The sequence below is a fragment of the Musca domestica genome, unplaced genomic scaffold (genome assembly GCF_030504385.1).
Source record: "Musca domestica strain aabys unplaced genomic scaffold, Musca_domestica.polishedcontigs.V.1.1 118, whole genome shotgun sequence".
Taxonomy (NCBI): Eukaryota; Metazoa; Arthropoda; class Insecta; order Diptera; family Muscidae; genus Musca; species Musca domestica.
The window spans coordinates 949,233-963,454 of NW_026712149.1; positions in this window are offsets into that span (position 1 = coordinate 949,233).

A 14,222-nucleotide genomic window follows, 5' to 3' on the forward strand; every position below is an offset into this window, starting at 1 on the left:
CCCTACACTTTGCTAATTTAGTAGAGCTCCGCATAACAATTAAAAGTTTTTATGGGAGAGTTCAATCATACACAGTATGATTATAATTATAATTTAAAGTTCTAAGGACTAAATATGCCGAAGCATTTGTATCTTTTAAATTTGGACTTGTATTGCCCATTTGGTGCACAATTAATTTGAAATCGGATAAAGATATATATGGGAGCTATATTCAAATCGGAACCGGTCTCGAAAAAAAATTGGCAAATATATTTCTGAGCTGTATTTGATATAATTCCCTGAATATCGTAGTTTCGGAGTGCATATTACGGCTGTGGGTAACAAATATAACAAATCGGATGAACAGTATATATGGGAGCTATAGCTATATCTGAACCGATCTTCATCGAATTTGACATACTAGCTTCTAGACTCAATTCGGTCGTAAGTGCCAAATTCCATCCCATATGGACAAATATTGGACGTTTGGTGCACAATTAAAGGTAAATTGGACGAATTTATATATGGGAGCTATATCCAAATCTGAACCGATCTCGATAAAATTCAGCAAATGTATTTCTCAGCTGTATTTGATACATTTCCTAAAATATTGTTGTTACAGAGTGCATATTACGGCTGCGGAGGACAAAAATAACAAATCGGATAAACAATATATATGGGAGCTATAGCTATATCTGAACCGATTTCGATAAAATTTGGCATACTTATTTTCAGGCCTAATTTGGTTGTATATGCAAAATTCCATACTATTCGGGCTGATATTACACGTGATATTACACAATAAAAAGCAAATCGGACGAAGATATATATGGGAGCTATATCTAAATTTTGACCGATTATCTCCAATTTCAATAGGGTTCGTCCTTGGGCCAAATAAATGATTTGTGCAAAATTTCATCTGGATAGGGCAATAAATGCGAACTGTACTTTGTATACAAAAATACATGGACAGACGGACGGACAGACAGACGGACTGACGAGCATAAATCAACTCAGACTATGCAGATCATCAAAAGGACTTATGGGTCTATCTCGTTTTTGCTTTTTGCCTGTTACAAACAAATGCACAAAGACATAATACCCCGATATCGTAGACCTCCTTCTGGTACCTTCTCCACAAAAGTTCGAAATTTTCAAAAAAAAAAAAAAAAAAAAAAAAAAAAATAGTAATAATAATAAACTGATCAGAAAGACAAAGGGTAATACCATTTTGCTCCAATTTGCAAATTCTAATATTCACATGAGTTCTAGGTTCGGTGCGTGGACAACGTCGGTCCACTCCGTCAATTACTTTCCCCACAATGGGTCAGCGTTTTGAATAATTATAACTCTTATAATATGTGATGTAATAGTCGGATTGTCTTCAAATTACATACATCACAATGTATCCGGAAGGAATGTATCGGTCCACTTCTTCTGTTACCTCCCCACGAAGGGTCCAAAGTTTGAATATCCATGAAGCTTATTAAACGCGAAATTAACATCCAATTCCATTCAGACTTGGCTCATCTCAATATTTCTGTTAAAACAGGATATGTTATAAAGATGGTAGAGATCAGACCATTCCTTCTGACACCTCCCCCACAAAGCGTCAAAATTTTGGATAACCAAAACGAGATGGATTTATATATCGGTCCCCTCTTTCTGGTACCTCCAATACAAAGTGGTCAAAATTGTGAATCATTATATCTCTCATAAAATGTAAAATAAGCATTCTATCGATCTACTACTTCTGGTACCTCCCCCACAGAGGGATAAAATTTTTAATAACAAAACGCCCTAAAATGCGAATTGAGCGTCCGATTCTTATCAAACTCCACATATCCGAATATTTTTATTAACACAAGATATGTTGTGATGATGATGGATATCGGCCTACCCTTTATGGTACCTCCCCCACAAACGATCACAATTTTAAATACTTCAATCTCCCATAACTTGCGAAACAAGTCAGCGATTCCATTCAAACCTGGTATATCTTAATATTTCCCTCAACAAAAGATCTGATGTGAATGAATTTTTTTGCCAACTCGCTCTGATACGTTCTTCCACATAAAAAAATTAAATTTTGATATACAATTATTCGCATAAAATTGAAAATAATTTTTCGATTTTCTTTACATTTTTGCAGGACCAAACATTTTTATTGGTGGAATACTTCGATCTGGCACCATGTGCACACTTCAAATTATCTAAAAATTATCACACACCTCATACCAAGTGATAAAGTTCCGATATGACACGTTGAAATATTTATGTCAGACATGTATCAGAGAGGAGTTGGACAATATTGGCCCACTACTACCACTACAACATGATGAATCATAAATACGAATGCCAAAATATGTTTAAATAAACGGACAGAAGCTGAGGGCATATATCCGGGGGCAAAAACTGGCTGATACTTGTTAACTTGTTTTAGTTTACTTTTCAACTGCACTATCCAACCGAACGCATTGCTATTTGTTGTTTAGTTTAGTTCAGAGTTGGATATACCCCCATACATTAGTTCCCTTTGATCCCAAATTGTAACTGGTCTATATCCAAATACGCATTAAAAAATGTTCATGATTTACTTCACATAAGTTCCAAATTTAAAAGTTAATTGTTACTGGTAGCTTTAGTAAATGAGCATTGTTGAATAGGGTACCATATTGTAGGTCCGACTTCTCTGATTTTGTTTTATTACAAACACATTGAAAATAACAATTCTCTTGTGCACCAATTTTTAAAATGAATAATTCCGTACTTCTGTTTTTCCGCAAAATATTTTCAATGTGGATGAAGATGTCGTCCTTCACATTATGAGTAGTAGTGACCTACTCTATGATTTATTCAATTCGTTAAAAACAATTTAAAATTTTTTAACACAGTTTATAATTAGCATCCATAACTTTCCCAAAGTCCACAATTACAGGCACTGGGAAAAAAGTTCAAATTTGCTTACAAATCACTATTTCGCAAAGCGTTTCCCCTAAAATGCCGTAAAGTATGTTAGCAATTCAGGCAGGCATTAAATTTACAACGAAACTACTTGCATTTGCACAAACCTATGTTTGTATGTACATACAGTGCACATATATAGGCATCGTATGTATGTCACAAGTACCTCATAGCCACCAAACTGACGAGCATATGCAACTATCGTTTATCACTTATCGCGATGAAGATTTGACAATGATGACGTACCCAAAAAGGGTTCATTTGTCAGACGCCACAACCAGATTGTCCGCGTAAATTATGCCAATAAACTAACATGGCCATTGTGCGGATGGTTGGTGCGGATGATGCAGTGGTGCAGTTGATGGTGTGCTTGGGGGATGAATGGCCAACTTGTTTGTTATTGTTCGGTTGAGTAGCGCTAAGCGAAATTAGTCAATTTCAACCAAAACCATTTTTTGGTGCCCACAAAAACGACAACCTGATCAAAACAATTTAACGTCACATAGACGCAAAACACTAACACACCCCAAAATGGATACAATTTTGTTCCACAACGTCGGGAAATAGGGATGTCATAGCATAAGGTGAAATAGTGGAAATCGGGATGTTCCGTTATATGGGGGCTACAACAAAAATGAAAATATATTGTAGGACATTTTTTATAACGAGAGAAATTCTATCAAAACCTTTCCAAAGCTTAACAAGTTAAAAAACAGTAAGTTCGGCCGGGCCGAACTTTGAATACCCACCACCATTTGGAACGAATTTGGAAATTTTCAAAAAATAAAATCCTTAAAAATTCTGTTAAAATTTTAAAAATAGCGAATATAGGCGTTATTTAGGGATCTATAAGAACTGGACCTACATAGGCATTGTTTGTCAAAAGCCATTACAACATTCAAATTCAAAACTTGAAATAAACGGTGAATTATGTAGCTAAAATCATCAAAATATCGTATATAGGGAGGTACCGTTGTATCAGAGCTGTTCGAAGACCTGGGCCAGCATAGACAATTTTCTGTCACAGGCAGTAGCATCCATTACGAACATCAAATACGACATCTCTAACAATTTCGGTTTGTATTGTACCTAAACTCATCAAAATACTGAATATAGGGAGGTACTGATATATGGGGCCTATACGAAGACCTGGACCTGCATAGACAATTTTCCATTACGAACTTTAAATACGTAATTTGAAACAATTCCGGTGAATAATGTCGCTAAAATCATCAAAATACGGAATATCGGGAGGTACCATTATATGGGGGCTATACGAAGACGTGGACCTAAACAGGCAATTTTCTGTCTTAGGCTGTAGTATCCATTACGAACTTTAAATAGCAAATTTGAAACAATTCCGGTGAATAATGTCGCTTAAATCACCAAAATACCGAAAATAGGGAGGTACCATTCTAAAATGTATATTTTGGGGTGTTACAAACGAAAAGACAAACATAATTAGCCTCCATACAATGGTGGGGGTATAAACATTTGGAGAGGATGTGTATATTGTTGAACCTGACTTAGGTCTATATGCAATTTTTTGAGATTTCATTATTTCACATTATTCTATTTAGTGCATCAATAGATTTCATTTTTGCACTGGATCTAGTATTTTCAAAAATATTGGGATTTTCGATGATTAGGAAAATGGGACACTGATTTTACATTTGATGAGGGTCATTATTATTTTGGCCCTTTTGTGGTGAAGATAGTGGTGGGGGTGGATCAATGTTTTCGCTCATGCTATAAGTCTGTTACAAAACTTACCACATTTCAAGTTTTGACTGTGTTTGAACACCTTTATATCATACATATTTTTTTATATTCTCCACCATACGTAGTAAGGAGGATATATTAAGTTCGTCATTCCTAAGACGACTTAGCCCTGTCATTCGGTTGTAATCACGCTAGATTCAAAACGTATTAAGATAGGAAGAAAAAATTTGCACAGATCAGTCTTTTGTGTACAGGTGGTTCAAGTTCGCAGATGGGTGTATCGGTCCACGATGTGGTACAGCATCCATATAACTGTACCCCTCGATATTCGGTATTTTGATTATTTTAGCCACATTTTTCAATGAAATTGTCTGAAAATCCACACCAGGAGTATTCTGAGTACTTCATCCGCTGGAAGAGAATTGTCCATATGGGTTCACGATATCGTATATCCGCCATATAACGGTACCTCCCGATATTCGGTATTTTGATGATTGTAGACAAATTTTTCATTGGAATTGTCTGGCACAGGCACTTTACCCCCTGAAAGATAATGGTCTCTAAATGTTCACTAGATAGTATTCCCCCCATATAACGCAGCCCTCGTTATTCGGTATTTTGATGATTGTTGCCACATTTTGCAGTAGAATTGTGTGAAAATCTACACCAGGAGTACCTTCTAAGTACTTGACCCCCTGAGAACTGTCTATATAGGTTCACGATATCGTATATCCCCTATATAACGGTATTTTGATTGTTTTGGCGACATTTTTGACCGGAATTGTTTCAAGTTTCGAGTTTAAAGTTTGAAGCTCGTAATGAGTGCTATAACCTTCCTTCCTTTATTCGGTATTGGGATGATATTATTTCAATTCTGATGATATTAGCTATATTACTCAACAGAATTGTTTCAAATTTACTATTTGAAGTTTAGAATCGGTAATACAGCCTGTGACAAAATAATACTAAGTTAGGTTCAAGTCTTCGTATAGCCCCCAATAAAAAGGTTTTCATTTAGGTGGTATTTTTCGACGAATTGTTTTTGGAAAATTTTCAAGATGATTCAAAATGGTTCGGACCGGCTGAACTTAGGTTTTTTTTTTTGAAAATTTCCATTTTAGATATGGAGGAACCAGAAGAAGTGGATCGATATTGTCAGACAGACAGATTGACTAAATCGACAAAGATGTGTGTAAAGTGATGTCGTCCACTGGAACCGGAGGTTTTAAACCGGTATTGCGATGAATCACATTATAGAGTAATGAGGTGTTGATAATTTAAAGTCCGTTACAAAGCAGCTTTGCTAAAACGTTAACCTTTCTAGACTTCACTCTGAGGATACTTTCTGCCCCTTGAGAATGAAACACGTCATATTACAGCATACATTTACATCACAATAGATTTAAAATTAAAATTGATTGCTTCTTTTTGTAGGTGTATTCAAATGTGATCTTGAATAAAAAAAACAATTTCCACTATGTTTGTCAAATTTTTTGATTGTTATTTAATTTCAGATATAGTCATACAATTCGTGTTTGTTCACTTTCATTTCAGGCCCTTTAATCAATTCGTTTGCTTTCTATATCTGTACATATATTTAGTTCTCTGGACCGGACACAATTTTTTTACGAATGGGCATCTCTATTGAAAAACAAAATCGCTACCATTTCCATTCATTCCCCAAACCGAACCATTTTGTTTAGGCCTTGTTTTTGATTTTTTCGGCAACTGCATTTCACAGTGCACTTTAAATCCGTTTTGTTTTATGGCACATCCTCTTGGTGATAGCTTGACTAGGGGAAGTTTACTGGCATGTTGAAACATACACACACATTCATATTTACATGGCTGTATGTATGCGTGTGTACGTTGTCAAAGCAGATATGTAGTTTGGTGCATCATGCATCATTTTGTTGCACATACGAGTACTACGAGTACAATGCAATAATTTTTCACACTTTTATTCTCGATGTTGTTTCATGTGTTGTCATTGTGGTTGTTGTTGTTGTTGCTGGCTATATGGCACTGCCAAACATAAATCTCTAAGCATTGGAGACTTCTTCTATCTGATGGCTTTGTGTATGGGTGCCTGACATGGCACCAGGCCCCAAAAACCAAACATCAGCAGTGGCGGCGTCAAGCCAAAAAAGTTTATCACTTTAGCTTTATGTCGGAGTTTTATTCATTCATCTAATTTTTGCTGCCATTAAAAGCGTTCGTATATGTGTGCCTGTGTGTGATTCTCTACTTTTTTGGGTTGATGCCTAGTTTTTGAGAGAGTGCGGACAAAATTTATTGTTGTAATTTGTAATTGTTCTTGCTTCCGTACGTAGTAGGAGCATTGTAATAAACATGACCTAACGACAAGAAAAAAACCTAACCCGGTCGAGAAGATAATTTTGTCACAATGTCGGGTCGAGCCGATACTTTATTGTTTTCAATTTCAAAATGGAACGCCATGCAATTCAACTACACTGAGTAATCGACGTAGGGAACAATTTCGATTTTTTGTGCACGGATAAAATATAAAGAAATGAATTCACACCACCTTTAAAACAAAACTCAGTTTGCTACTTTATAAAGCACTTTATAAAGCTGGTCCCATTTTGGAAGTTGGGCTTTTTACATAATTAGAATTCAAAATAGTGGCTACATTAAATAGAAAATATAACTAAAACGAAACACATAAGAAGGTTATATAGGTACTAAACTAAAAAATGAGCCGACATAATCCAGTTTTTAAGTCACTGATTCTTGAGGTAATCCAAAGTTATCTATAAAATTTCAAAGCTGTGAATTGCGAATGGTGCGAAATCCAGCTTAATATCCACTTATTTATTGCTTAAACTCTAAAAAGTATTGCCTGAGAGCCCAAAACCCTTCTGGGGCTGGACCTTAGGACAGGGTAGAAGACTACCAATTTGTACGGTGATCGGATAATATTTAGTGGGTAAACAAGTAAGCACAGGCTACAGTCGTGCGGGGCCGACCATGTGATACCCTACAACACTACAATATGTTAGAAGTCCCTTTATGTCCAAATCCATTTTGGAAGATTTCGCTTTTGAAATTATGTCACGGAGCACAGACCAGATATTACCCTTAGCATTTTGAACAATGTTGACGTGCTGTTAGTTGTTGTGGTCCATTTTATAGCTAAATATAATCCAGTTGTCATCCAAAGTGCTACAATTCTTCCCTGCCCTTAACTCTCTTCTTAAGCGTGTCGATTGGCTTCAATTGGGGGGATATACGATATTGTGGACCTATAAAGACAAGTCTATGTCTGCGTGTAAAGTACTTACAAGGAACTCCTTGTGTGGATTTTCAGATAATTCCATTGGAAAAAGTGGCTAAAATCATCAAAATACCGAATATAGGGGAGTACCGTTATATGGGGGATATACTATATTGTGGACCTATATAGACAATTCCGTTTCAGGGGTAAAGTGCTCACAAAGAACTCCGTGTGTGGATTTTCTGACAATACGATTGGAAAATGTGGCTCAAATCATCAAAATATCGAATATCGCGGGTACCGTTATATGTGAGCTATACGTTACCGTTAACCTATATAGAGAAATCTATGTCGGGGGATAAAGTGCTCACAAAGAACCCCTTGTGTACAAAGAACCCCTTGTGACCATTCCTTTGAAAAATATGGCTAAAAACATTAAAATGCCGAATATCGGGGGTACCGTTATATGAGGGCTATACGATATCGTGGACCTATATAGATAATTCTCTGCCGAGGTATAAAGTACCCACAAGGAACTCCTTGTGTGGATTTTCAAACAATTCCGTTGAAAAATGTGGGTAAAATCATCAAAATATCGAATATCGGGGGGTACCGTTATATGGGGGATATACGATATCGTGGACCTATATAGACAATTCTTTTTGAGGGGGTAAAATGCCCACAAGGGACTCCTTTTGTGGAATTTCAGAGAATTCCATTGAAAAATGTGGCTAACATCATCAAAATACCTAATATCGGGGGTACCGTTATATGGGGGCTATACGATATCGTGGACCGATATAGCCTATCTTCGAACTTGACCTGCCTGCAGACAAAAGAGAGATCTGTGCAAAATTTTAGCTTCCTATCTTAATTCGTTTAGACTGTAGCGTGATTACAACAGACGGACAGACGGACGGACAGGGTTAAATCGTCTTAAAATTTTACGCTGATCAAGAATATATACTTTGTTGGGTCTAAAATGATTATTTAGATGAGTTACGAACGGAATGACGAACTTAATATACCCTCCATACTTTTTTGGTGGAGGGTATAAAAAAATGTCACAAAATACTACAAAATCTATATTAACATCATTATTAGAATCTTTTTATGCGATTTTTTAGATTTTATTCTTTTATACCAAGAGGGCATTCTAAATTGACAAAATTTGTCAAAATCGATCTAGCCATTCTTGAGATATAAGCATTCTAGCTAACATCCCATTCCTTTGTATATACATATTGTATATATTTCGCTATATATATACGATATATTTACTATCGGCATCCACGTAACGGTCAGAATTGACCGGTTCGTCTATTTGTGATTTCGTCGGGATTAAAAATATTCGCGGTTTAATGGAAATTCGACTTTTATTTAACATAAATGTTATGGCCTATTTCACCCACTAAATATTACCCGATGACCATCAAAATTGGAAGGCTTCTGCCCAGCCCTAAGCTCTAGAACCATACAAACTTCCGCTTCGATTGGTCTATAATTGCGACCTGTAGAGCAGCTGCAAAATCATGAAATTTTTCAGTTCTTGGTCCATTTCAACCCCTAGATATTATGCGATCATCTCCAAAAGAAATAGGGTTCTATTCTGTCACTATCCCCACCTCCATTCTTAATTTCGTGAAGATCGGGCCATAATTGCGACCTGTAGAGTGATTACAAATTAACATGGACAGACGGACAGACGGACAGACGGACGGACGGACATACATAGCTAGATCGACTCAGTTCGGCGAGCTAGGAAGATCCATATATACTTTCCTATGTGGGAAACCAATATGTCGAGGTGTTACATAATTTTTGGCCCAATCAAACTTATAATACCCCCAACACAAAGTGTTGTAGGGTATAAACATTAGATCCCATTACGACCAACAAATACCAATTTCTCGACAAATCCGCGAAGAAATGTGGCAAAAATTATTAAAATGCCGAATATTGGGAGGTACCGTTATATGGGAGCTATACCAAATCGTGGACCTATATATGTAATGTTTCGCCAAAGGAGAAATTTGTGAAAAAATGTGTCAAAAATCATCAAAATACCGAATATCGGGAGGTACCGTTATATGGGGACAATACCAAAACGTGAACCTATACATACAATGTTTTGCCACAAGAACTAGGACCCATTTTGACCTTCAAATACCAATTCTTGGACATATCAGTAAAAATGTGGCAAAAACAATCAAAATACCGAATATCGGGAGGTACAGTTATATGGGGGCTATACCAAAACGTGCACCGATATATCTCATTTTCAATACCAACCATCCTAGACACAATACAAATTGTTCTGCTAAATTTTGGCGCTCTACGTCAAATAATGCAGACAGACAGACGGGCAGACGGACAGACAGACGGACTTAGAAGTCGTTAAATCGACTTAGAATTTTATGCTGATTATGAATATATATACACTTTATGGGGTCTACGACGAATATTTAAGGATGTTACAATCGGAAAGACAAAGTTAATATACCCTCCTTTCCAAGGTGGAGGGTATAAAAATGTATCCAATCTGAACCGATCTCGGTTGGCAGAGGTATTTCTGAACTGTATATGATATCTGTTACAAAATATCATTGTTGTGGAGTGCATATTAAGAATGTGTAGGATTTAAACACCAAATCGGGTCAAACATATATATAGAAGATATTGCTATATCTGATCAGATTGTCAACAAATTGGATATACGGTCGGACTGACGGACAGACAGACGGTCTGACATGCAGAAAGTAATTCTTTAAAATCCTCAAAAGTAAATATGGGTCTATCTGGCTTATCCAACATACAAACAATGGTCATCCTACCACTATGTGGTGTAGGGTATAAAACCACCTGGAAATTGGTTCAGATTTGGATATATCTCCCATACATATTTCCTTCTAATTTAAGTCTACTCAGTCTACTTTAGTGGAAATTAATTAAGATATGGCTTTCAAGAGTTAGCCTTAATACATAATTAATACTTATTGGTTACAAGGGACTCACCTAAATATTCATAGCGGTGTTGTGGTGAAGTTGGCCTTTTGTGTATTTCGGATATAGCCTGTAAGTAATGCTGGTATTTTTTCACACAAAATTAGTGGTCCATTGTAGCCGCTGTCCTAAACTCTAACTTTAAGCGAGATTTCGTGTCCTTTGGCTTCTATTTGTGACCTATATAACGGCTGCAAAATCAGGAAAATTTTTAGTTGTTGGTCCATTTCAACCACCTAATATGTTGCGGACATCTTTGAAAACAATAGTCCTAAGTCTTCTGAGCCCAACCCTACCCTTGTGAAAATTTTCGTGAGGATCGGACGATATTTTCAATACTTATATAATATCCCCAACCTTTGTTGTAAGTTGAAAAAATATTACAAAATATTATAAGTCAAATTGACAAAATCGCATGCGATAAAAAATATGAAAATATAAAAAAAATATCACAAAATACTACAAAATCTAAATCTAAATGTAGAGGGCATTCTGAATTGACAAAATTTGTCAAGATCGGTCCAGCCATTCTTGAGATATAAGCATTCTAGCTAACATCCCCTTCCTTTGTATATACACATTGTATATATTTCGCTATATATAACCGATGTATTTACTATCGGCATCTACGTAACGGTCAGAATTGACTTGTTCGTCAATTTGTGATTTCGCCGAGATTAAAAATATTGTCGGTTTAATGGAAAATTTGACTTTTATTTAACACAAATATCGTGGTCTATTTCACCCACTAAATACTACCCGATGACCATCAAAATTGGAAGGCTTCTGTCCAGCCCTAAGATCTAGCCTCATGCTAACTTTCGCTTTGATTGGTCTATAATTGCGACCTGTAGAGCAACTGCATTTGATTATGCAATCATCTAGAAATAGGGTTCTATTCAGACCTTAGCCCCATTTCCATTCTAGATTTCGTGAAGATCGGACCATAATTGCGACCTGTAGAGTGATTACAAATTAACATGAACAGACGGACAGACGGACGGACGGACATACATAGCTAGATCGACTCAGCTCGGCGAGATAGGAAGATCCATATATAGGTTCCTATGTGGGAAATCAATATTTCGAGGTGTGACATAATTTTTGGCCCAATCAAACTTATAATACCCCCAACACATAGTGTTGTAGGGTATAATTATAAAATATTTTATTCTTGAAAGTTTATATTTCATTTAATAGAAAATTATGGCAGAACTAGTAACCTGAACAGCACCTTTGAAATTAATCAAAACTCCCATCTCCATTTTATTCAAGAATTTAGAAATTAATTTTTTACATGACAAACCACACACACACACGAAATGGAAAATGAAAAGAAAATAAAGACGCCAAAATTCAATTTATTTTTAGTATCGTTGCAAAAATGCATCCTACTCAAGATTGATTTGATAACCGAACTGTGAGTTCTACTGCCCTGCCTTGCATACCTCCTATCTGACTCTATTGACCATAAACATGGTCACGCACCAAAAGAAATGTCAGGTCCGGCATTCCGGTCGGCACTGCCACTATGCAGATCTCAAAATTAACAAAAACATAGGAAAAACACGAACAAGTGCCGGTGACGGTATTAGAGCGCTTCTAAAACAAGGATGCATGCATGCATGGGCACAATAAGGCTTCAAACACAAAAAACCAAAAACGGAAATACATTTCAAGGGAAATGTGTAGAGAACAGGATATGCTGCGACATTTAGATGACTATCACACCGAACTAAAGTACAATGAACAATGCAAAAACAACGACAACATGAAAACAAGACGAAAATCTAGTAATTCAAATGGGTGACATAAAAAGGACGAAACTGAGCAGAGAAATTGTCAAGTTTAGTATGATTACAGTCATAGATGTTGTGAGGTGTGTTTTTTTTTTTTTTTTTTTGGGACCATCTCTCGTTGAGTTAAGGTGAAAGGTTGAAAGCATTCATTTGACGGTGTTAGGAAGTTCAAAAGACAACCATGAAAACTTTTCTGGCCAATAACTTTTTGTGCACTAAAAACACCAATCTGTCTTGAGTCCGTAGAATGGATGTTTATTAGGTTTTCTTTTGTCTTTAACTCAGAGGCAGAGAGATTAACTGACGATAGTGACAGTTTGAAAAAAAAAAAAAAAAAAACACTACAGTTCGCAAAATTAAAAGCAATAAATTTGGTAATATATTTGTTTTAGGATAATTGCTGAGAAAATATATATAAACTTTTTTTACAGATAAATGCCAATTATTTTTACAAGAAAATATATAAAAAAAATTTCCGTCACACGGAAGTGCCTTATTACACAATGAGAAAGTTTTATTAAAAACTCTTTGAACCAAAAAAATAAAAATAAAAAACAAACAACGAATAAAATATTTTTGGTAAGACTTAATAATTGTAAAATACACAAATAGTTTTAAATAATAATACACTATTTATTCTATTAAAAACACTCATAAACTATGTAAATTTTTTAGTATGGATATAATATGGAAATTTTAATTAAAATATTAAACAACATAATTTTTGTTACTTCTATCAGAAACTCTGAAAACAGTTCGAAAAGTAATTGAATTGAATAGATTTCACTGAAGGAGCCAACCTGTATGCATGTATTATACCCTTTAGCGTATATTTTGAGGAATGAAATCTGTGACAGAGCAAAGAGAAAACTTTTGATTTCTTAAAGACTTGAGAAAAAACCACTTGGTCCATGTGTATAGTATGTCGGAGAGAAAATTGCGTTTTAAGAGAGGAACGAAAGAAAGTAAAAATTGCTTGAAGTGTACAGGGTTGCCCATATACGACGGACCCATCGGGCAACGCCATAACTTTTGACAGAGATGTCACATCGCTTAATGCTATACCGCGTTTGAAGCGTCAGTCCAAGCAGATTTTTACCATGAACCAATACATGCCACTCGAGCGCTCTGAAATAGTTGAAATATACGTTCAACAGAAGAAGTCAATTGTGAAAACTCAACGTACTTTAAAACATTAAAAAATGTGAGAAGTGCGCCTTCTAAGAACACCATTAAGCTTTTATACGAAACATTTTCGACTGGTAAGGCTCTTTCTAATCCGAAGAGGCCGTAAAAAAGTCGACCAAGGCGATCGGTCGGGAATATCGCTGCCTTACGAGCCAGTGTTGAGAGGTCCCCAAGAACATCCTAAAAACGCCGTTCTCAGCAGTTGGGCATGGCTCGGTCCACGTTACAACGGATTATTCGCATTGATTTGCATTTGTTCCCGTACAAAATTCAATTGACGCAAAGAATGTTGCCTGCGGACAAGCCTTGTCGATTGGAATGGGAATCGA